The 24,027-nt window shown below is 42.7% G+C and overlaps 1 protein-coding gene across 2 annotated transcripts in view; it reads right to left on the bottom strand.

The window, feature by feature from the left end:
• Positions 1 to 20,415, bottom strand: part of Gprin3 (GPRIN family member 3) — a 41,347-nt gene extending 20,932 nt beyond the window's left edge. The window contains exon 1 of one of the 2 annotated variants that reach the window (XM_090356804.1): positions 20,295 to 20,415. The gene's annotated coding sequence lies outside the window, so the exon portion shown is untranslated. The remainder of the gene's footprint in view (positions 1 to 20,294) is intronic. The other variant, XM_090356805.1, reaches the window with a different exon arrangement.
• Positions 20,416 to 24,027: the final 3,612 nt, after the last annotated feature.

The following is a 24,027-nucleotide window of genomic DNA, read 5'->3' as shown; positions in this document are numbered from 1 at the left end:
CCATTTGCTATCATGATTTCAGTCAGCCTTAGCGTTTGTATCGCCGCTCTCCCCCACAATATGTGAGGTATGTATCCTAATACAGACATTACGAAGGCACAGATGGAACTGTTTATTTTTTCAGAATTCGTTCATTTGGCTATTTGCTGGGCATGTGGTTAGATTTCTCTCAATGGTAGACTACTTTTGTGCAGTGGTATAGTTGTCTGATCACATGAGCTTGGACCTAAGAACCTGGTATTAACATGAGCAGAGCTGGCCCAGGGCCTTGACGCGCTGCTTGTCAAATCTTTGAATGAAGGCCTATGAGATGGGAAAAATGTTAGGCCTCGTGGCAATGAGTTTTTCTTAATCACTCCCATGTAACTAACCAGACTCTTAAGAACTAAACATGAAACAACAGCATTTCTTTTGGGGCATTGCTTAAATGCTTGCCATGTCCTACGTGGCAAGCCTGTGGTAAATTGTAAGGAGCTGCACACTGCAGTTAAAGATGCCATCTCTCCCTTCACAAATCTGCCTGTGATGGTGAGAGGCGGAAGGCAATCAAAGTTTGAAACTGCAAGGATTGAGCAAGAAGAGAGGCCCGTTCTGGCTTTTACCGGGAAGGAAGGCTTCTCTGGCAGCAGAAGGTGGAAATCAGTTGCCAACCCTGGCTAAACCCAACGCACTGGAAATGACAAGTGCCTAACAGCCCGTGGACACAAATGGACTGAATCCACTAGGAATCAGATTGGAAGGTGAGGCCCTGAGCCCCGGGCTCAAGTCACACATAAGGCACCAGGAGAGGACGCTACAGCTCTGCAGCTCTGCAAGAGAAGCCAGCGCCCCTGAGGCAGGCCAGGGAACTTCTGCCACATAGAGAGGAGAGTTCACCTCAGGTGCACAGGAATAACACTTGAACAGATGTGCTGAGAGAATGGCTGAGGGTGGGGTGGGGTGGGGCTGGAACAAAGAGAAGCTTGGGCGTTGCCAGCACTTTTGTGGCTAGGCAGCCATCTGTTATGGAAGGAGAAAAGGGAGTCACAGAGTAAGATGGGCCTGGGCCTGGTCCCAGGCAGTATGCAAGGGAGGGAGGGAGAGAGGAATGTGGGTACTGGAGGCAGAGGTGCCATTCAGGTGACTGCAGAAGTACTGTGAGTACAGCTGGCAGGAAAAGCGAGGAAGGAATGGATCTAGAAATGCATATTAACAAGGTCACATGGCTATGCCCATAAATGTGGAGGAGCACAAAGCTGTAGCAGTTTAGACTCTCTGGGTCCTAATCACTCCTTTCCCCAAGTAGTCCACGCTAGCCACTGTCGGGGCTGTGTCCCTAGGATCCCAGGATTGAGGTTCACATCCACTTTGCCACTTACCAGCTGCTGGCGTCAGGCAGATTAGCAATTTACTGCCGACGAAATCCGAACAGCTCTTAGGGTTGTTGTGAGTGCTGAGCAGAGAGCTGGGTGCCCATCAGTGGATGCCGGAGGGGCCGCTGTGGTCTGGGCTTTCTTTCTGGTGAAGTCACCCACCATCATCTCAATCTACCTATTCCATCACTCATTCCCCATCTCCCTTTTCTACTTCATTTACTCCATCATCCCAGATGGAAAAAGTGATCTACGGGCATTTCAATTCTGAACATGTGTTGGAGACTTCAGGCTGAATAAGGAACTTTCAACTCCGGTCTTATCATCCAAATGTACTTCTTTTTACGTATGTTTTTAATGGTACTATATGTCTCTCTTTTCTCCATTATTTTTCAAAAGGAAATGTCTCCATATATTACTTGCATGCAGACTGAAATGGACAGAGAATGGGATGAAGAATCCATACTTTTTTTTGTCTGTCTTTCCTCATGTTATATAGAATGTAACTCCCATTTCTACTTCCAAAGGACACCAACTCTCACATGTTAATTTCCAATTTTTTTCTTTTATCTTTTGTCAGTTTACAGGAGCTTCTTCAGCATGAATAAAAAGCCAAAAAAGTATCAAACAACAAAAAGTCACTAAGTACTGACAGAATATGTGCTTTTGTTCATATTTTAATAAATATATGAAGACACATAAAGAAAGGAACAACCATTAATCTTAGAAACATTTAAAAGGAACACTACAAAAACACAAAGAAAAATATTTCTTTTTAGAATCTCAAAGGATTCACTATTGAATTTAATGGAAAATTAACTGAATTATATGTGTGTGTGTGTATTAAGTGCTGTTATTATGCTGTGTTCTGTGAAGACTCTGTAGAGATACAGAACATCTATGCACTGGCTTCTAAATGGGGAGAATTATCTATAATATCTCAGGGACCAGGTAGAATGAGCTGTGGTAGTTCAGGAACAAGTGCTTCAGTTTCAAAAGTTTTGGTTTTTTAAAGGTACTTATAAACATAGATACTAAGAGGGGATGAGGGGCTGGGGATGTAGATTGGTGGTAGAGTGCTTTTGCCTAGCCTTCAGGAAGTCCTGGGTTCAATCCTTTTTCTCATCACTGAATGACTATCATCACACACACACACACACACACACACACACACACACACACACACATAATTTCCGGTAGCCATTGAGAGTTTGAGGTTGTATAATGCAGCAGTTAGTTTCCTGTGTTTGGCCCAAGTAAACTGATCAGGCTGGAAGGTGTGCTATTTCCTAATAGAAAGGTTGGTGTAAATTGAGTTTTGAGTATTTGGACAGAGAGACAGCATAGGGAAAGTCAAAAGCTATCAGCTTCTGAGGGGGGCTTGTTGTGGTGCACTGTTTTCTGGCAATGGTTGAGTGTATGGAGGAAGTGTGTGGGGGGGGCGCATGTGTGTGTAAAGGTGGTGGGAGTCATGGCTCTAGGCTCAAGTCTACTGAGGATAGGCTACAGCTAGACTTCAGTGCTACATTAAACACTTGGATTTGATTCGAGAAATCATTTTATAGGCCTGTGTCTGCTGTGGATACAATTTAGTGCCGTGTTAAGAAGTTGGATTTACGTCCAATACCAACTTCATAGGCTCAAGTCTACCTTGGATAGATGGGAGTGTACACTGGGGAGTCTCCAGGGCCATCTTAAAAAGTTGAATTGAATTCCAGAGAGTATTTTCCAGGTCCAAGCCTACCATGGGTAGACTTCAGAGCTTCATTAAGAAATCAGCTTGAATTCCAGAAATGTCTGCAAAACTCTGCCTCTTGAAATGATGAAGAAAAATGACTTCATTGAGCCAACGGTGGAATGAAAGAGAAAAAAAGAATGCGTGGATGTGTCTAGAAATGTTGTGTACCAGGAAATCCATCATAAATAAATCCTTAGACCAAGAAGACCGATGCTATAACAAGCTTGATTTTCACCGACCTCTGCAAATACAGAACAGGAGTGCAGCTTTCAGTGTCAAGCCAGCAAACACATCAAAGATGACAAGCTCTGGCTGAGTTTCTTGTGGGACAAGGCACCCAAGGTCAAGTTGGGGAAGAGCGCAGCGGGGTCTGCTTCTTGCCCAGCACAGTTTGTTCCAGCTTAGGTGCAGATACCCCGCTTCTCCCCCTACCCCCAGCCTTTTCTGCCATGCCTCCTTAACAATGTACATTTCTAAAGGGGCAGTTTTCAGAGACATAAAATGCATGATCCTGAGACAGAGAGGGATGTTTTTAAATGTTTCCCTTTGCAAATTCAGACTGGATCTTGTGATAACCCTGGCAGAGAGGCTAATCTTACAGCAAAATGAAACAAATGGATGACTGAACAATGGAAAGATTGTTCTCTGCAGCCTCAGTCATTCATTCATACACAACTGTGCACACATGGCTATCTACTCCATTACAAACACACCAGTATTCTCTCTCATTGTTTTTGCTTTTTGAGACAATTGACCGTTGATGAATGTATCCTTTTTTGTGGGGGTGGGCAGCACTGGGGTTTGAGCTCAGGATCTCAGGAATGTTAGGCAAGTGCTCTACCACTTGAACCACTCCACCACCCCTCAGTCCTTTTTGCTTTACTTATTTTTCAGATAAGGGTCTTTATCCTCAAATCTGCTACCCTCCTACCTCTTATCTCCCACATAGCAGTGGTTAGAATGTGTGCCACCATACCCAGCTTGTGTGTTGAGACAGGGTCTCATTTACTTTTTTTTACTTCTTTTTAGTTGTAATATATGCTACATGAGGGCAGAGGCAAGCTGATAAGCTAGTTCTTATCCTGGGCACTTTGGTAGGATTCACCTTCAGCCTGGATGAGGGAAATTTGTTTTTGCATGCAGGGCACTCTTGTAGGAGCTGCAGAAAAGCAAAACCCTCCTCAGAACACGGTGCAGCTTTTCTACACTGGCGATGAACTACACTTCACCCTTTAAAGGTCAGTAGATGCTATTATACAGCCAGTGTAGCCTACAGCACACACGTCTCAAAGGCCTAAAAGCATCGTGCAAACAAGAATAAGTATTTAGTAACTATACTCTGCTTAGAAATACAGCTCCTATGTGTAAACCCAATAATCATATAGCACTTTCTTTTTTCCCCACAATAAGACCACAGAAAGGGTGTCTTTGGTGGCTCATATTTGTAATCCTCCATAGTAGGGAGGCTGAGATTGGGAGGATTCTCCTTTGAGGCTAGTCAGGACAGAACCAATTTTGCAAGGCCTCATCTCAACTCATAGATGGAAGCAGTGGCCTGTGCCTGGCATCCCAGGTTATCTATTTAGGAGGCTGTGAGTGGGAGGTTCCAGGCCAGCCAGCCATTTCAGAGGGAAGTTGGATATTGTGGCAGGGCCCTGAGGTTTCACTAATAAGAGGAAGCCCAAAGGAGATGGACTGTGGCTCAGGTGCATGTCTGAGCAGGAAGTGAGCTGCTAAAAGACAAGGCTGTAGGTATGGATCAAGTGACAGGATGATAGTCAAGCATAAGGACTTGAATTCAAACCTCAGTGCCCCCAAATGACCACCTGCACACCTTTCCTGAAATCTTTCTCCCTAAAGCCTCCTTCCCTCCTCTCCCGTCCTGTTCCCTCTCTTCCTTCCCCTCCCTGTCTTTCTGCTTCCCTCCTTCCCTCCTTTTCTCCTTTGCAGTAGCACTGGGGTTTGAACTCAGGAATGCTTGCTTGATAAGCAAGTGCTCTATCACTTGCTCTATCACGCATCAGAGCATTTCTGATTTAATTCTTTTTTAGAGAAGATCTCACCCCAGGCTGGTCTTGGGTCACCATCTTCTACCTGTGCCTCATGTGTAGCTGACTCTGCAGGTATGCATCCCTCTCAATAGGTGACCTCTCACTACACTGTTCTGTCCTTCCTTCCTTTGAGCACAGCACAACTTCTGGTTTTCTGGTGGTTCATGGGAGGTAAAGATCTCATGGACTTTCCTGCCTCGGTTGGCTTGGAACCACTATCCTCAGGTCTCAGCCTCCTGCGTAGCTAGGATTCTAGTTATGAGCCACCGGTGCCTGGCTCATCCTTCCTTCTTTAATGAATCCCAAAGTACTGAAGCTAGGAATTAGCTTGATGTCTGGAGACAGCGCAGAAAGCTGAAGGAGTCCATGTCTCAAAGAGCTTAGAATCTACTGAAATGCTTGAATTTCTGGACAAATGCCACTCTCCAGAAAATAATCCCTTCTTGATATCCTTGGCAGGAAGGATGACACTATCCCATCCACAGTCTCATCCCAGCCAGGAAACTTTAGTTGCAGGATTTACTGGAATTGGGTTGCAGTTTACTTATTGAAGCATGTATTATCTTCCGATAGGTTAGTAGCCCCACTTTTAAATTAGGGACTCAAGTAGCTCCATTTTTAATCCTCACACACTAAGGAAAACATTTCTTCTTTAATATAAGGATCTAAATAAGCAATTTCTGAAAAAGTAGCATGATACTTAGACATCTTTATACATGATCAAATGAGAAATTTAGTCAGTAACACCATGAATACATCTAAACTCTAATCTAGTATGTATGGCCCAGTGATGCTAATTTTGGAATAGCAAAGATATTTTTAGTAAAACTATGCATTTTGTTCTCTTTGCATGTGTTTTTCCATGTTTATTTGCCATTTTGAGTTTTATCTACAGAATAGAATTTTGTCTTTTTGATTTAGCAATGGATATGCTGGATAAAACGTTTGCGATGGTAAAACAGAGGACTGATGGGTTCTAAACATTTTTACTAGGACTTAAGTGAGTGACTCTGGATTGTTTACTTATTTTATGAATTGGTTTCAATGTGCTTTGTAGGAAAGTCAGAAATAAGTGGGAATTACAGGTAGTCATGTCTAATCATGATAAAACATAAACATTAAACATTTGGATACAGCTCTAATTTTTATCACAAGGTGTGTGCATTGAACCATGAGAACTTGAACTGTTTCCTTTTGTTTTGTTTTCTGTGAGTAATAGGGCTTGAACTCAGGACGTGGGCACTATCCCCAAGCTTTTTCTGCTCAAGGCTAGTCCTCTACCAATTTATGCCACAGCTCCACATACAATGTTCTGAGGGTAAACAAGATAAATTTCATGGGCTTTCCTTCCTTGTGTTGGCTTTAAACCTCAATCCTCAGATCTCTGTGCCCTGAGTAGCTAGGATTGCAGTCAGACACATGCCACCAGCTCCTGGCTACAACTTCAGCTTTTCTGCTTCACTCCTCAACATTTTACCTTATCTTTTCACATTTCATGATCCTTTAGGGTGATTCAACTTTCCCACTCTTGTCAAACTAGCACACAGAGGACAAAAACATCAAGTCAAGGGCACCGTTTTTGCCTTCCTGTATTTGTTTTTTTTTTAACTGAAAAGAGCAGCAGTGGGAGCAAAACAACCACCATCCACGACACCCTTGTGATTTTCTCACTGTTATGTAGAAACTTCAACAGGAAACCACAGCTATATCCTCTCCGCAGTTCAGGTTTACACTGGTAAGTGTAAACAGCTATGCAGACATGACATACACATTCATGGTGGTTTACACTCATCCACACTCAGGAGCTGAGACGCTCAGCAATGCTTCTCAAGGACAAATCCCTGAGGAAAACATATTCATACGAATAGTTACACCTTAACTACTTGTTTGGGGATAAATTCTAGTGAATAACACACAAATACTGCTGAAACTTGATACTCCTCTCAAAGAAGCTGATGTTTCAAAAAACCCCAACGGAACTCCTAAGTGTTAAAACTTCTCATTTGACTCAGACATGGAAAAAATTTCTTACTAAAAAGGTGTCAGCTTCTCTTAAACCATACAAGTTGCTGATTTTTCCCTTTTGTATTCAACATGGTCTAAGAATTAGATATTTCTACTATGAAATGTAGAAAGTGCCTTTTTGCTCCTTCTCGTGTATAATCTCATTCAAAATGTGTAACAGCATACTTTTAGTGTATATCACGGGTCTCCATAATACCAGGAAGGACAGAAGAAAACTTTGCAGCTGTGTAAATCACAGATGTGTGTAGTAATTTCACATGGATGATAGAGGTCTAAAACTCTCTAGCTGTCTTGCATACTCACCTTACCTAGAGTGTTGGCTCTCCAGAGGTGTTTAAAATTTTTCGTTGTTGTTGTTTTTTTATTTTTTAAATGAATTCATTCATAAAATGATGACAGCAGGAAATCTGCTGGTTGATGTGGAGGGGGAGATAAGAAGCATCTAAGTTGCAAGAAAGGCTGGAGAGACCTCAAAAACAGAAAATAGGCCCGAGAATGAAATTTTAAAATGTGAGATTGTGAATAACAAGCCAGTGGCTGTTTGAGTTAAAAGTGGTGAGAGAGATTTCTGGATCAACTGTCTCATTTCTAGATAGAGCCTGCTAGGACCTGGGCAATGACATGACACTGTGTTCTGATTTCACAGAGTGTGACATGGTTATACTGCTTTCACAAGCCATGCCTTGTGTGCTTCTTAGCTATATTTTGTTTTAGGTGATATTGTTTATGAAGTTGACTCTAGCTGGTCCCCTAGGTCAAAATATTAACCTCGTCTTAAAAAATAGTATCTGTGAAATCACAGGTTTCATATTCTAGCTATGCATTTTTTTCATAGAGCATACTTAAAAAGTACACTTTTAAATTTCTTGAGATATTTTCCATATATACAAAAAATATATTCTGACATATATGTATATTTTGATCTATCTATCTATCTATCTATCTATCCATCCATCCATCTATATTTCAAAACAAGGGCATACCTGGTGCTGGTGGTAATTAAAGTAATCCTAACTACTCAGGAGACTGACATCTGAGGATTATGGTTGAAAGCCCTTTGGGGCCTGGAAGTCTGTGAGACTCTTATCTCCAATTAACCACAGCAAAACTGTAAGGACAGCAGTCAGGCCCCAGGACCAACAACAAGAACAAAAAACAAAAAGAAACAAGTCCCAGGACCAACAACAAGAACAAAAAACAAACAAAACAAAACAAAAACCCCTAAGGGCTTTGAGCCCAAGAACCTGCCAGCAATCTGACCTGTAAAGCAATGCCCTCTGCCTTGCTCCCTGGAACAGAGCTGGAATTCTGAAGTGACACAAGTAAAGTCAGTAATAAAAATAACCCCTATAGATGAAGTTTATAAGTTGTTTTAATCCAAAACAAGAACTAAAAATGAAAAAAACTAAAAATAAAGTATAGGATTTATTTAAAATTCAAAATACAAAATAGCTAAGTTGAGGTAATACTAATGCTTCAAGACAAAATTTGTTGCAAATGAGCTTCCCGTGCATAAATTACCTTTTCTTTTGCTCTTCACTTTTCACCTAGAACACTTAGCTGTAAGCTATCATAAAGAATTGCTCAACTTTCCTTAGTAAATCAATCTATGATTAAAACATCAATCACGGAAACACTAGTTCTAAAAATAGTCTCTAAGTCCAAAGTCCATAGATGGAGTTAAACAAAGACACATGCTTGTTTTTTCTGGTTGTGTGTGTGAGCATACACGTGTTTCTGCACGTGTATGCATGTTTAATGCACGTGATTTCCTGACATATACTTATTTTTGCTTTTGAGAAGCAGAGAAATGTTGTTTGCTGAGCATATGTGTTACCTGGATATTCTGATAAAGAAGCTATGTTTGCCAATTTTTGTTTTGAATTGACTTAGAATGTTTTTAACTTCAAATATTTGTCCTTGAACTCACACTGATTGTTAAAAACATGTCTTCTGATTGATTCAGAAGCTATGTATTTAAAGTAACATGAAATGCAGTGAAATCCAAGACAGGAGAAAAGTACCTGTTCCTCATATTTTTGATCCAGTGTTGCTTTGAAATTGTAGGCAATATTCAGCAGAATACTCCCTCATGGCATAGGGAGTCATGCGGCCTTTGAAGCTGGATGACTGAATCCACACATAGCCTGGTCAACTGCTCTCTGTGGGACCTTCAGCCAGTTCTTTAATCTGTTTCCTCATCTCTAAAGTGGAGGAAATAATAGTAGAAACCTCATAGTTGTGTTGAAATGAGAAATGTGTTCAGCAGAGTAGTACCGGTGGGAAACCTGAAGTTTTGAAAGAGTAACTTAGACCTGCAGTCTCTCCCTTGTTCTGTTTATTTATTTATTTTTTTGCAGGGGCAGGGGGAGTGAGGAGGTAGATATATTGAGCTTTCAACTGCCTTAGAGTCAAGATGGTCAAGTGCCTGTGTGATTCTGTTTAGCTTCCGTTTTCTTCCTTACCCCAACCTTCTTCTCCTGTGTTTGAAGGTAACCATTGTGGCTAAGCTATAGCCTTCTGAGATACAAGGCAAAAGGGCTCCTCTGTCAAGTGTGAGCAAGTGTGTGCAGATGGATTCATCTGGTAGTTGAGGCAGGGCCTACCACCATATACCACATAGGGTCTCGACCTGGAGAGGAGGCCCAGTGAGGACCACGAGCGTCTGGAGCATGTCAAGGACTCCGTATGGAAATGGCTCAGTATTTCCAGCAACTTGGAATGGGTGCATGACCTGCCCATAAGGGACTGTCAGTCCCAAGATGGAGGAGACCCAGGAGGAACACCAACTGTGCTGAGGCAGAGTTCCAATATGCTAATATACACGCACAATTCACAACCATGATTCTGCACCAATACCATGCTAAGCTTGCTGAAAATACACGTGTCTCAAGTCTTATTTGCTGGGACATTAAGACTAATGCAAAAATGCCTTCTAGTTTCCTGACAGGCCTGGCTGAGGAAGAAAGCAACCTAGGTGTAGCCGTCTGGGTAAAGATGTGCTGAAGGAGGGGAATGAGTCTGAATTCTTGAGATTTCAGGAAGGAAGAGGCACAGAGGCTGCTTGAATAGGATGGATAAGAGGACACATAGCTAGACGACTAGGGCGCATGCCTGGAATCCAGACCAGGAAAACAGCCCATGGCAACTTTACTGAACCAGGTATTAGTAACTCTATTCCAACAGTCTGGAAATTTGTACTGGAGAGATTCGTTTTTGGATTCCTAGTACATAACACACAGTTTCACAGTCATGTCAAGTGATTTATGTAGATTTACTCGATGACACAAAGGATTCATGGCCACTGAGACAGTGTCATTTCACACGTTATAACTGCCTGTCATTTTAGTTTGCAGCATCAAATGATCAACAAAGGAATTTTAGGCAAGTGTGGAACTCTGAGTATAACTCAAACTGGCTTTGTTAAAAATCACCAAGAAAAATACCTAATCCTTACAGAATTTTTAACAGTCATGCATGGCCTTTTATATATTGTCAGCCCATCTCAGGGGCCACGATGGGGAATGCCCGAACACTTCTCATTCTACAAGGACTGAGGAAGTACTGAGCCCCTGAGCACCGTGTCCTCCCTGAGCTCTGATTGGTACTATCCTTAGCTCTGTCTTCTTAGTGTGAAGCCCGACACTTCAGGATTAATCATTAGATGAGAGGATGTTTTTAGAAGTGAGGTAGGAGGCACTGTGTGGGGTTGGCAGTGAGGTGTGCCCGAGGAAAGAAGGAACAGTAGAAGCTGAGAAAGAATGAGCCCTTCAGGCAGCTCAGAGGGCAACGTTCTCTCCCAGAGAGACTGGCCTGGGTTTGCAGCTTTTGGAGACATCCACAGGGCATTTGTCTTTATTGGGGCACAAAGATACTGACTCTCACTCAGGCCAGTTGCCTCCACTGAAGCCACATTAGCAGAGTCTTTCTGCTAAGTGTCCAGTGTGTGCAATGATCTGACTGTCTTCGGAGAAGAGTGGCGATATGGCTCACCGCCCTGGCTAAGGGAGCATTTCTCAGCTGTCCATCCATAGACATAAACTGGAATAGTCTCTAGGCGTTCCCTTTTTTTATTTAGTTGTTATTACTATTATTATTATTATTATTATTATTATTTTGTGCTAGTACTGGGGGGCTGAAACTGAGGGATTGGATGTTGTCCCTTAACTTTTTTTGCTCAAGGCTGGTGCTCTACCATTTGAGCCACAACTCCATCTTTGGCTTTTGATAGGCTAATTGGAGCTAGCAGTCACATAAATGTTCCTGCCCAGGCTGGCTTCAAACTGTAATCCTCAGATCTCAGTCCCTTGAATAGACAGGATTATAGGCATGTCATGCTTCTACTTATTTTTTTATTGTATAAAATAATGCATTTCATGGCAACACTTTCATATATGTATATAATGTATACATATATGATTTTGTCTACCCCTCTTCTACCCTCTCGTGTCTCTCTCACCTCACCTGTTCCCCAATTCAATGCTTTATCCCAATTTCCCTCCTACTGAGTACACTTTACTTTTACCTAGAGGATTGGAATATTATCCTTCAAGAAGCTCTGAATGCTTGATATAGATTAAAAACTTGCACAGAAAGATATGCCACATCAAATATTAGATAAGGCCATTCAGTGTAAAATCTTAGATAGGAGTCTTAAAACTTCATATTTTAACTTGCCACATGAGTTCTGGTTCAAAGTAAGCAAGCAAATAAACAAGCAAATGAATGAAATCATCCATTACTTTGTTACTAACAGGGCAGGTCAACTCATTTGGGATTCTTTTTTGTTTTTGTTTTTTCCCCTCACAGAATCTGTGTAGCTTTTTGATGGAAACGTTTAAGGCTCACTCTGACTTTAATCAGAACTACATTTCTGCTCCACAGAGACACAGAAATTTCATGAGCACGGTCATGGAGTTTTCTAGCTCACAAACTCACACGGACTTTTCTATGGGCTCTAGAACGGCAACACAGTTAAGTAAAGGTACCAGTACAGGGGACCTACACAAAGCCCCAAGGTCAAGCTCAAGGCAACAACAGAGAAGCTTGCAGTGAAGCTATAGGTCACAAATGCTGTTCTTGAGCTCCAGCTGAGAGAAAGTGCTTCCATGTTTCCTTTCTTATAATAGGTCTTCAGATGTTTAATTATTGGCTTAATGAAAAGCAAATACCTACAGGCAAAGATTTCTTGGTGGGCAGGAAGACTACCAGTTTTCAGTTTGTAAGCTGCTACAGACATCCTCAAAATGGATGCCCAGGCAGGTATGTGGGGTGCAGAGAAACCTTTGAGGCTTTTCACAAAGCATCCTTCAGTTCTGAGCATCTTTATGCGTGGACAAGAAACCATTCCATATGGCAAAAATGCCTTCTTCCATCAGAGCTCAGCCCCTGCCCCGACACTGACATATTTCTGTTCTCTGACTGTTTTCAAATGTGTTCAACAAGAAGACAAGAACCGCCCTTCACACTCATTTGTCATAAACAATTTGCTCCCATTCAAGGATGCTAGCGGAGATGTGCTCTCATTTAGACAGAGCCCTGATTAAAATTCTTATCAGTGATTGGAAATTCTAGTTGCTTCTCTCTGACCTGCATTTTTCAAGGAGAAATAATTGATGGAAGAATTTAGAGAAGGGCAGGCGTAGAGCAACATACAAAGTGAGCATCGATAAAAAATGCATGGTATGGATAAAAGTTTTACACAAAGGTCTCAAGCTTCACAGAGGGTTTCTTGAAGTGTTGGAGCTTTAAGTCTTGTTTGAGTGTCTGGAGACACTAATTAGAGTGAAGAAAAGAGCGCAGCAAAATGATGTAATATAATTGCAAAGGCAAAGACCAAACTTAAAGTGAACCCACAATGAGCCAAAGTTGTTTTGCATTTTTGGACAGTCTTTAAAAAAAAGCATTTGATAGGAATGCACAGTCATGTTGCAGGCTAAAATGGAAGAAAACATAATAACAAAAACAACAAAATACTTCAATAGGATACATAGTATCTGTCTCCCACAGAGCCATATTTCATAATTAAAACCTGGAGTCCATGCACAATTTTGAATCCTAATACTGCTTGGCATATTTGTCCTTACTAAGATGGGTATATGAGCATACCTATGACATTTTAGAAAAAATATAGTCAAGGATCAAAACACAAAAGATGCTGTGATGATTCAGATATTATAGTGAACACAGGCATTTTGTTACTTCCAGCATTTAAAGTCTCCTTCTTTAAAATGTACATTTTAAAGTCTCCTTCTTTAAAATGTTTCCCACTGACATGAGACATGTATTTTAATTTGAGGCTCTTTCAAAATCAATCTTTCCAAATAACAACTGAGAATTTATCAATAGAGGGCATTTGATTATTCCCCATAATCTGGCTCTCCAATTTTGAGGGCTATTTACAATTCATGCTTTAAAAAGAGATTTTTTTTTCCTTCAGGAAATTACTTAATGCTAATGTCTGTGCATTTTTTTAAGAAGCCTTGGAGATCTCTGTCCAGCTGTCTCTTACTGAATTAGAAACAGCACTATGGTCCCAGGAGATGCCTGTGACTTTATGGGGTTTTATTCTCCAGAACTAGTTTTATTTTAATCTTTCTCTTTCTCCTCCATTTCCTCTTCTTTTCTTCCTCCTGGTCCTCCTCTTCCTCCCCAGGCCTCTCTTTTTTTTTTTTTTAAAGCTAAGACGCCAGCCTGAACCAATCTTCTTAGCAGTGTGTAAGATATTTACTCTTTGACAATCCAAGAATTAAAACATTTAAATGGAGACAGTTGTGTGCAACCAAGAATGTCTTACATCAGATCCCCCAGCAACCTCAACATATTTTTGCCTTTTCCTCCCTCCAGGGAGAGATGAAACTTGATATACTGCCATTTTGAAAGGCTGACTTCCCTGCCTCTGAGTTTTGGAGGAAAGACTGTATACCGAACTTGATTCTCCCCAATTCCTTTCCTAGGGGACTTTCTGACATTGCCTTGAAGTCGTGTTTCTCTTCTGCTTCTTATCTAGCCCCTTATCTAACAGTGATTTAGGTTAAGCTATTAGCTTCCCTGGGAATTATAATAAAGGCTAGGACTGCACAGTGGTGCCAGAAATCTGGCTATCAGAATCTGTTTGGGGGATCTTAAGAGAACCAAACGACAACCCCCTCTCCCCGCCCCGCAAAACCAGTTGTTAAATCCAGATTCAGGTCTGGATTTGGATGTCAGAGGTCACTGAATTTGACTTTCTGGGTATCAGTCAGTTATTACTTCCTGGTAATAATAGTTTGGACCACAAATTATGCTGCTGATTTCAAAATAAAGTGGGAAATCAGAAAAGTATTATTGTGTGCCAATTCCAATATGCCCAGCTAAAAAACTGTGAACAATGTTTTCACTAGCATTCAAGGGAGTCAGTAATTTAGTGTAAGAGTATATATTATATATAATTCCTCAAAACATTCAGTAAATTTCTTCAGTTCAAATGTGGTTTCTAAAATGCTTTTTAGTAGTTCAGACTACTAGGTTACTACTAGTTTACATACTCTGAATAGAAAAGGAAGATGAGAGAAAAATCCAGAATATCTTGGGGGGGGGCAAGAAACAAATTTCTGTATTTAACTATGTTCTAAATCAACCAATGCAAGCAAATCTGTTTGCATGTCACTTGCATTATCTATTCTTCTGGATAAAGTTGGAGCTTTACTCGAAGCGGTGTTAGTATTACAACATTGATTATAGTATTAAAATTTCCAGAGGAAAGACAAGAACTGGATGGATGAAAGCCAGCCAAGAAAGTTTTATGAAATACAAAGACTTTCTTCCCTGACTGTGTTTTCTCAAAATGACTATAAAGCTACCTCTAGCAAAACACAACCATGGCAACACATACAAAACTATATAGTTATTGAACCAAGACCATGGAAAGATAATATGGCGGATGTTGCCCTCTCTGTGGGCTCCTGACTGTGGTATGATCTGGTTCACCTTCACAGAGCTGTGGGGGATTGGCTTGGGACTTTGCTCATGAGAGGAGCTTGATGAAGACTGTAGAAGGTTGTGCTGAGCCTGTGTGCCAAGCTCCTGACCCCCTTTTTTTCCTGTGTCAGGACCATGTGATTGTAGTCATGTTCTGAGAAATGAAATAATCATACTTTATTGTGGTACAGCCATCATTTCAATAGTTCAATCATCAAATTCAACTGAAGCCCAACCACTACATGACTGTAAATGAAATAAAACTACGTAAGGAAAAAATGTGAGCTTTATGATGTTACAACCATGACACTTGCTCGATTTTCTTAAAATAGCAGTATTCAGAAAAACAGTTCATAGGTACAGAATAGTCAACAACTTGAAAACTGGTAAGGCTACGCATAAAGAAATAGAGTGAAACAGGATTTATGGGAAGGTGAGGAGGAAATGAAGAGATGAAGGAAGAAGGACATAAGATAGCAGACGGATTTGTACACTGTGAGGATGTACAACAGTGCATCCTGCATAAGGATTTGTGCTGAGTAGAGGCTGCTCTTGCAATGGATGGTAGGGTGGCGTGGGGGATGGGAGGTGAGAAACTCATAGCCTGTGAGACACACACAGGATTATATTTAAAATACATTTGATATATGCAGTAAAATTAATAAAAACGAATTAAGAACTTGAATAATATTTCAATGTAATCTGGAATTCCATTCTAATGATTTTCTCTCCACTTGATAGTTCTTCTTTTTTTTTCCAGATGACTCTTATATAAACCTTCTGTGACCTCATTCTTTGCTTCCTCCTTTTATACAATCAGTTCATTTTCACAGCCCACCAGGATCTGGCTATTGTTCATAAAGTAGCTCAAGTTCCATCTTTTTCCTGAAGCCTTCCAGACCAGTTCAGCCTTCAAGGAATTTTGATCTCTGCCTTCTTTACCGCTACACATTTGATAAGTCACAAGTCTTGCCTTTCTTAATGAGGCAATTCCATTACTCAGAATATGCAGTAAGCACATGTATATCAACTCTTTTAAGTCAACTGCTGACTTCCTATAATCTGGGAGTTTCTCTTTTTGCTATCACTTAAAGCAGTGGCTTCTGGGATTTTTTTTAACATGATGGGTACAGGAAATACATTTTTACATGCTAGTCCTTTATGTCCCTACCTACAACTATAAAATTAAAAAATTCCAAGGCTGAGTGTGTTTCTAATCCAAGCTACTCAGTAGGCATCAATAGGAGAATTATAGTCTGAGGCCAGAATAGGCAAAAGCAGGAGATCTATCTGCTAACAAACTAAAAGCAAAAAGGACTAGGGGTATGTGAGACTCAAGTGGCAAAAGGCTTGTCTAGCAAGAGCGAGGTCCTGAGTTCAATACCTAGCATCACCAAGGGGAATAAAAGAACAGTGATTATTCTTCTACGCTATGCTAGTCTAGTCTTTCAAAGCAAACATGCTGCCAGGTGCCAGTATATCATACCTGTAATCGTAGCTACTCAGGAGACTGAGATATGGAGGATCATAGTTCAAAGCCAGCTTGGGTATAAAGTCTACAAGACTCCATCTCCAAAAGAACTGGCAAAAAGCCAGACAGAAGGTTCGGCTCATGTGGCAGAATGTTAGCTAAGGAAACACAAGGCCCTGGGGTCAAATCCCAGTATGGTCAAAGAGGTTAAAAAAAAAAGTGCCGATCAGATTGATTAAAATGAGTTGAGGATCAGTTGGAACCCATGGTTTGAAAAGTGTATTTCTAGAACATTTATTAAATTCTATGGGGTTGCTATAACTTATTTCTTTCACTTAAAAGTCATCTAAACAGGATTGGGAGTTTGGCCTAGTGGTAGAGTGCTTGCCTAGCATGCACGAAGACCCAGCTTCGATTCCTTGGTACCACATATGTAGAAAAAAGGCAGAAATGGTGCTGAGGCTCAAGTGGTAGAGCTCCAGCCTTGAGAAAGTCCCTGAGCTCAAGCCCAGGACTGGCAAAAAAAAAAAAAACCCACAAAGAAAAGTAAAGTCATCTAAACATTATTTGAGTTCTTAGGCTGTTATTAGAGTTATGTATTTGTTCATGCAGTCTTGGTACCTTCTAGAGTCATCTAAGGCATTTAGAAGCTTTGTATACTCATTATTTTCCATTTTTTTTCTCTTGAGCCCCATTATCATAAAGAATAAGATTCTCTAGCAGCGTGTAGCACAAGCCTGTAATCCTAGCGTTGGAAAGCGGAGGCCAGGGATGAAGATTTGACACCAGCCTGGACTACACAGCAAGGACATGTCCCTCTCTCAAAAATGTTCATATATTTCTATAAGTCATTTCTAAAATGTCAGATGTCCACTGACCCACTCTGCTTTTACTTACACAATGTGCGAAGTAGGTGGTAGATGTTTTGTGGATGAAAGAATCCAGGGACAGTGAACTATGACTTACGAACTTTCCTCTCCCTTCTAAGTAGATGTCGACTGAGCTCATTATAGGGTTCAAATATTTATTGGAAATAAATTCGGGCAATCAGAATCATGTAGTGCCTCAATATGAATGCACTTCTGTGACCTCTCCAGATGCAATGGCTTAGTGATAAGATGAGGTAGCAGCTCTTTTAGACTAGCTTGTGGATGGGTCCTGTTTTCCTCCTGTTTGATTCCCTATACCAGAAGGCCCTTTCATCTCCTCTTTGGCAGATGAGTTCCCTTCATCCTTGAGGTCCAAGAAAACACTCGTCCTGTTCCTGCCTCCATCACTCCGGGGTCTCAACAGCACCTCACTAGCAGTTACTGTCCACCTCCCTTTAAGGTTTTGTAGTCTGAGACCAGCCTTCTCATTCATTCTTCTATTCCACCCTGGAGGACATGTCTAGTTCAATGCTGAATGCATGAATGAACAAGTGACTGACTGAATGAATGAGTACATAAAGAGCAGGAGCAGCTGCCTGTGAGAGAAGCCCAGAGCATGCTGGGACTGAAGCCATGCTTCCTCACTCTCTGGGTCCAGGATTTTACGATCCTGTAATTTTTTTTAACCACTGATATTTTAGTGCAATTTTCTGCAGGCTGCAGATTTTGTGCCTGGACCTGCAAACAGTGAGGGATAGCTGTATCTAAATATATTCTTTCAAGTGGCGTTGAGGCATAATCAAGAAAAACAATCGCGGGAACAAATAATTAACTGCATCAAGTAAGTATTTTGAGGCAATTAGAACACTCATTTTCAAACAGTTTGGAAATCCCCCTCTCTTCTCAACCAAGAGTGGCGTGATTCATACAATACTCCAGCCCATCATTTCCCTCGTGTGAAGCTGTGTCCTCATGACTTTACCTAATCATTTTCCTAACAGCCTAGTTAGCCATTAGATGAAGACTCACCCTCAACACCCTGGCACATGTTTTTCCCACAAGTTTCTCACTCGGTTTCCACAATAAATTTTAATGATCTAACATCCAGACTTATGAGGATAACAATTACTACTTTTTTTTCCTGTTTATGAGTCACTATCGTCTCCCACTGAACACACACACACACACACACACACACACACACACACACACACACACACAATTTGGCAAAAAATATCCTTTGTGGTTCTATTAAAAAAATAAAGAAATTCTCATGAGATCTCCAGGGATCTGATAGTAGCAACAGAAGTTTTTCTTTCTGTGCTGTGATTCAGGTATCTTCATTCTTACAATGGCTGCACAGGGAAGGCCAAATGGAGAACACAATGGAAGAGGGGAAAAAAATAGTTTTGAAGTCGAGAAGAAGCATTGTTGGGGAAGAAGTGCACTCTGAACGTTATCAAAGTAAAATCTGCACCAGTACCAACAGAAGCCAACAAAAGCCCACACAGGCACTGTGTAAATATTTCATGAAGCTAAGCCTTAATCAACTCTCACTCCCAACCTTTCTCGCGTTGTAAACACTTCAGGTTCTTCCAGTCCCACCATGACCCAGATTCCTTGCAAAAATGAAATGAAAACACAGATCAACGGACCTTTCACAAACACGGTGTGGGAAAAAAAAGCTGGACACAAATAACACACAGACATAGCTTGAAGTGGAGAAAGGAGACACCTTTAAAAAATGGTTGATATTTGGGTAGTCACTCAATGTCTGTGTGTGTGTGTGTGTGTGTGTGTGTGTGTGTGTCTGTCTGTCTGTCTGTCTGTCTGTCTGTCTCTCCCATCCCAAGCCTTGCCCCGGCTTCTCCGATGCGTTCTTGGACTTTCACATCAAATTCACCTTGAACTGCTTACATCCCAGGCGGTCGGCGCTCACTCCCCTGAAGAAGGCCTGGAAACCTGGTCCTCATCTACCTCCCCAGATGCTTCTCTCACCGCCCCTGGGCGACCCCTCCTCCCTCCCTCCCTGCTGTCCATTGTTAGGACTGAAAATTTTTGCCTATATCTTTGCCTCTGGCCCAGGGTAGTGTGAGGATCTGCCTTGTCGGGTAACAGCCTTCTTCCAACCTTTCCTAACACCTGCTTCCAGCCTTCCAGCCGAGTGTCCATTACCTCCCGTCTCTCCCCTTGATTGAACGTGGTTCCAAAGTTCACCTCTGCCCAGGGAACAGGTCTCTCCTCTCCATTTATTTTTCCTTACCAACCTCTGGCCGCCCTTCTTCTCCTCTCCTCACCCAGCTCCAGAATTCCCACTCCACATGCAAATGCACATGCATACACATGCACACATGTAAATGCATAGACTGTATGTAGGACTGGTGTCTCGACCTTAAAGGGAAACGCATACGGACAAAAAAAAGAGAGGAACGCGCACACACACATACACACACACACACACACACACACACACACACACACACACACACACACACGCACGCACACACGCCCCTCTAGGAACAGTCAGTGTGCAGATTAGCTGGTTAACAGCTGGATCACCGGCCTCTTCTCCAGTTTACCTTCTGAGGTAAAGCTTAAGAGGTGACCTTGGTGAGAAATCCACCTGCCAGGGGGGCGGACGGCCCCTCCCTCCCTCCCTCCCGCCCCCTTTCCGGGGCACCGGATGGGATGGGGGCCGAGCAACAGGCAAAGGGTCCCCGCACACAATGCGGGATGGAGTCCCTCCCGGCCACCCCCGGACGCCCGGCGCAGGGCGGAGGTGGCCGGGGGGGCGTCGTCCCCACGCGCGCGGGGCCGCGGCTCGCCTACCTGCTGGGTTCCCGGGGCCGCGGCGCGGGCTTTCCCGTCGCACATCCCGGGTCCCGGCTCCGGGGGTGGGGTGGGGGGCCGCCGGCCGGCCGAGAGCGAGCTGGGGTCCCCGTCCCTCTCGGGTCCCGGAGCCAGCCGGGCGCGATGGAGAACCAAAGTGGCGGTGCACCGAGCCGAGGCGGCGCGCCCGAGCGAGCGGGGCGGGGACGGCGGCGGGGCGCGGAGCCCGCGCAGCCGGGGTTCACCGCCGGGCTGCGGACCCCCCAGGCCCTGGCTGCGCCCGCGGAGCCCCAGCCTGGCCGCCACCCGCTGCAGCTTCCCGGCGGTGGCGGCGGCGGCGGCGGCGGCGGCGCCGGGCGCGGGCTGAGCTCCGCCCCCACCGAGCCCCCTCCCCGGCCTGACCTAATCCGGTGTGGGTGTGTTGTGGGGCGCCGGGAGCCGGGGGGAGGGCGGCTGCTGCGCGCGGGGGGGGGGCGGGGGGAGGAGCTGGGCCGGGCCTGGCAGGTTGGGGTTCTGCTAGAAGATCAGTGACAGATGGAAAGTTAAGGAAGGGATTTAGGAGGAGGACTGGGGAGCCCGGAGGCTCAGCAGGAATTCTGGCCCTTGCTTCATGTGGGTCACCAGACTCCAAGACAGTCTAGACTCTAATAGCTCCTTCCCCCTCCCCTCCTCTCCCCTCCCCTTCTCTCCCCTCCCCTCCCCTCCCTTCCTTGTTTTCTTCCTTTCTTCTGGTCCTGAGCTCGAACTCACAATCAGGGTGCCCGCCCCTCCCCCCCACAACCCCAGGTCCTTTCAGGGATGGCCCTGCACCACTTGAACCACAGCTCCACTCACTTCCAGCTTTTGGGGTGGCTAATTGGTGAGAAGAGCCTCACAGAAGCTCCAGCATGGGCTGGCTTCCAGTGGTAGATTCTCAGATTTCAGACGACTGAGTAGTTAGGATTACAGGCCTCAACCACTGGCACCCAGATCTTCGTTTGAGTCTAGTAAAGTCACGTGAGAGGAAGATCTGGAGGCCAGGAGGCTATCTGTTGTTGCAAATGTACAGTCTCCAAGGTGTTGCCACAACAACCTATGGAGGCGGGTTTTGTTCCCTTGATGATGAAGCAATGGAGGCTTTAGACACTTGGCTTGAGGTTAGAGTTGTCATCTGCAGTGGGCGCCTAGACTTACCTAGGGCTCTTGTTGAAATGCTGATTTGGAAGCTGCCTGGAGATCTGAGCTTCTAACTGGCTTCCAGGTGAGGCCCTCATCTGTTGACCAGTGGGCCAAACTTTCTAAGCCACCAGGACAGGGGTGTATAGTAAGCTTCTTTTCTGGGTGGCTACTTCCCGAAAGTGGAATAAGAGGGATGTACAAACCAGCTGTGACTTTAGCCACTCATGAGGCTGAGATCTGAAGTTCAAAGCAGGAAAGTCCATGAGACTCTCATCTTCAACCTGCTGGAAGTGGAGATACAACCTTGAGCAAAACAAGCTAGGTGCCCGGGTCCTAAGTTCAAGCCCTAGTTCCTCCTCCCACACCAAAGAGAGGGGTGAGGGGAGGGACAGCGAAGGGTACCTTGGTCTTGGAACATGGCTGCAAGTCAATTCAATGATGCAAGAAGGTTGTGACAGTGTTGGGTGACCTTTCCTGCCTAGGCCACTTCTAAAACAACAGCTTTATTACTAGAGTGGCTGTGGTGTTACAGTTACTGTATAAGAGGGCTTAAGGGCTTTATGAAGAAAACTGAAAATGTAAGCACGAATCTTACATTTAATATCTATATACGTTCACTCTGCAAACTGCTCTCATGAATTTGATTTGCTTTCCTATCAGCACTGTAAAGCAGATATAAGTTCTCTTTATGTCACAAGCAATGGAAATAGTGACTTTTCTGAAATCATTCAATTAATATACATGGAGTAGGGGCTAAGCTGTGACCAGCTCTAGTTGGTTTCTTTTTCTTTTCTTTCTTTCTTTCTTTTTTTTTTTTTTACTATATCACTGTATTAGTTTTCTTTTGTTGCTGAAACAACTTAATGTATCCCAAACATCAATTTACAGTTCTGGGAGGAAGATGTCTAAAAGTGGATCTTGTAGGGCTAAAAATCAAGACGTTAGTCAGCCCATGGTTTTGCACTCCTAGAAACTTTGCCAGGATGAACCGTTCCTTCCATCCCCTTCCGCTCGCTAGAGATTGCCTGAATTCTTTGGGCTGTGGCTCTTCACTCTGATCTCTACTTCTATGGCTTCATCTCCTTGACTCTGATCCTCCTGCATCTCTCTTAGAAGGACCTTTGTGATTAGGTCTGTTGGAATAATCTAGAATAATTCTGGACTCAACCATATTTGCAATGCTCTTTCTCTCATGTAGGAAGTGCATACCACTATAGCATCATTGATCTGCCTGTCTCAAGGACACTTAGTGTTGGTCCCATAGTTTCTGCTATGCTTTGCTCATCTTTTCCTTCTGTATCATTTTTCAGTGCTGGAAAATTCTTTCAATAGTCATTCAAGAAACAACTGACAAGTGAACACTGGCAAGACTACTCTCAAGGTTGTGAGAGGAACACACAGGATTCGAGGCTTTCTTTTTTGTCTGCTCCTAATGGAGTTGACTTTTAAGGGAAATTCTAGATATAACGGGCAGTGCTCTTCAGCAATGCAACAGGCTTTCAAATCTTGAGACTCTCACTGTGCACCCCTTGTGATAGAAGAAGCAATAAAAACATGTACAAAATTGAGCATGGCACCAAGTTTCACAATAATAGTGTTTATCATGATAAACATTCAAAGAGAATGTCAAATAACATCCATAAACATGACTGAACACCATTTTCTTTTATTCTCAAGATCTTCATAGAAAGATCCTGGCATGGAGAAGTGTATGATTTCATCAAAGATATAGAGTTTATTAAAAATAATAAAGTTTGAAAGGAATTAGAGAGGAAAAAGCAAGAGAAGTGCATTTTATCTACAGTTGGGCAGACATAAAAGTTAAAAAGGTACATTGGAAGGATCTTAAATGTCAAATGAAGGAGTTTTGATTTAGTAATCTAAACAAGATAATCATGTTATGTTTACATACTAGTAATTTATCAAAGTAGGCACACCTTCTCACAGTCATAGTTTCTTTCACATTTTTTGGGTCAATTTACAATATCTTGATACATTAATATACTTTAAAAATTGTATCTACTTTCTATGGGGACAGGAACTTTGTATCTTTTATTGGTTTTCTTATTTTCTGTCATCTAAAACTGTTTCTAAAACTTCTTATGTGCCCTGTAAGTACCAAATTTACACATTAGGAAATCAAATTCTCAAATGTTTAAGGAATTTCTACACAGCTCATAACTGGCTTTACCAACATTACAATCCAATGTCCAACACAATACTTCATTGCTTCTGTGGATCTTTATTTCCTCAAGAGATTTCTGTTCCTGGTTTTTGAATAAGGGAGCAATTGTATTTTCAATGTGTAAGAATTTGTGATTAAAATCTTCTCTGAATGTCATGTGCTTCCTAAAAGCTTTTGTTTAGCTGGATTGGCAAGAGTCATTGACACACCGAATTACCAACAGTAAATTCTGGAAGACTGCCACTGGGTCTGTGCTATTTGGCACCAAATAACACTGTAAGACACTTTGCAATTGTTCTCAGGTGTATCTCTTGACGCTTTTCTATTGTAGGCTCATTGGACTCAGATCATAACTTCTCTTTCTTTTAGAATTCTTTTCTTTTCTTTTTT

This window comes from Megascapheus bottae, chromosome 23 (genome assembly GCF_031878675.1).
Source record: "Megascapheus bottae isolate mThoBot1 chromosome 23, mThoBot2.hap1, whole genome shotgun sequence".
NCBI lineage: Eukaryota > Metazoa > Chordata > Mammalia > Rodentia > Geomyidae > Megascapheus > Megascapheus bottae.
The sequence above is the reverse complement of the archived record's forward strand: the minus strand, read 5'-3'. Positions and strand labels throughout refer to the sequence as shown.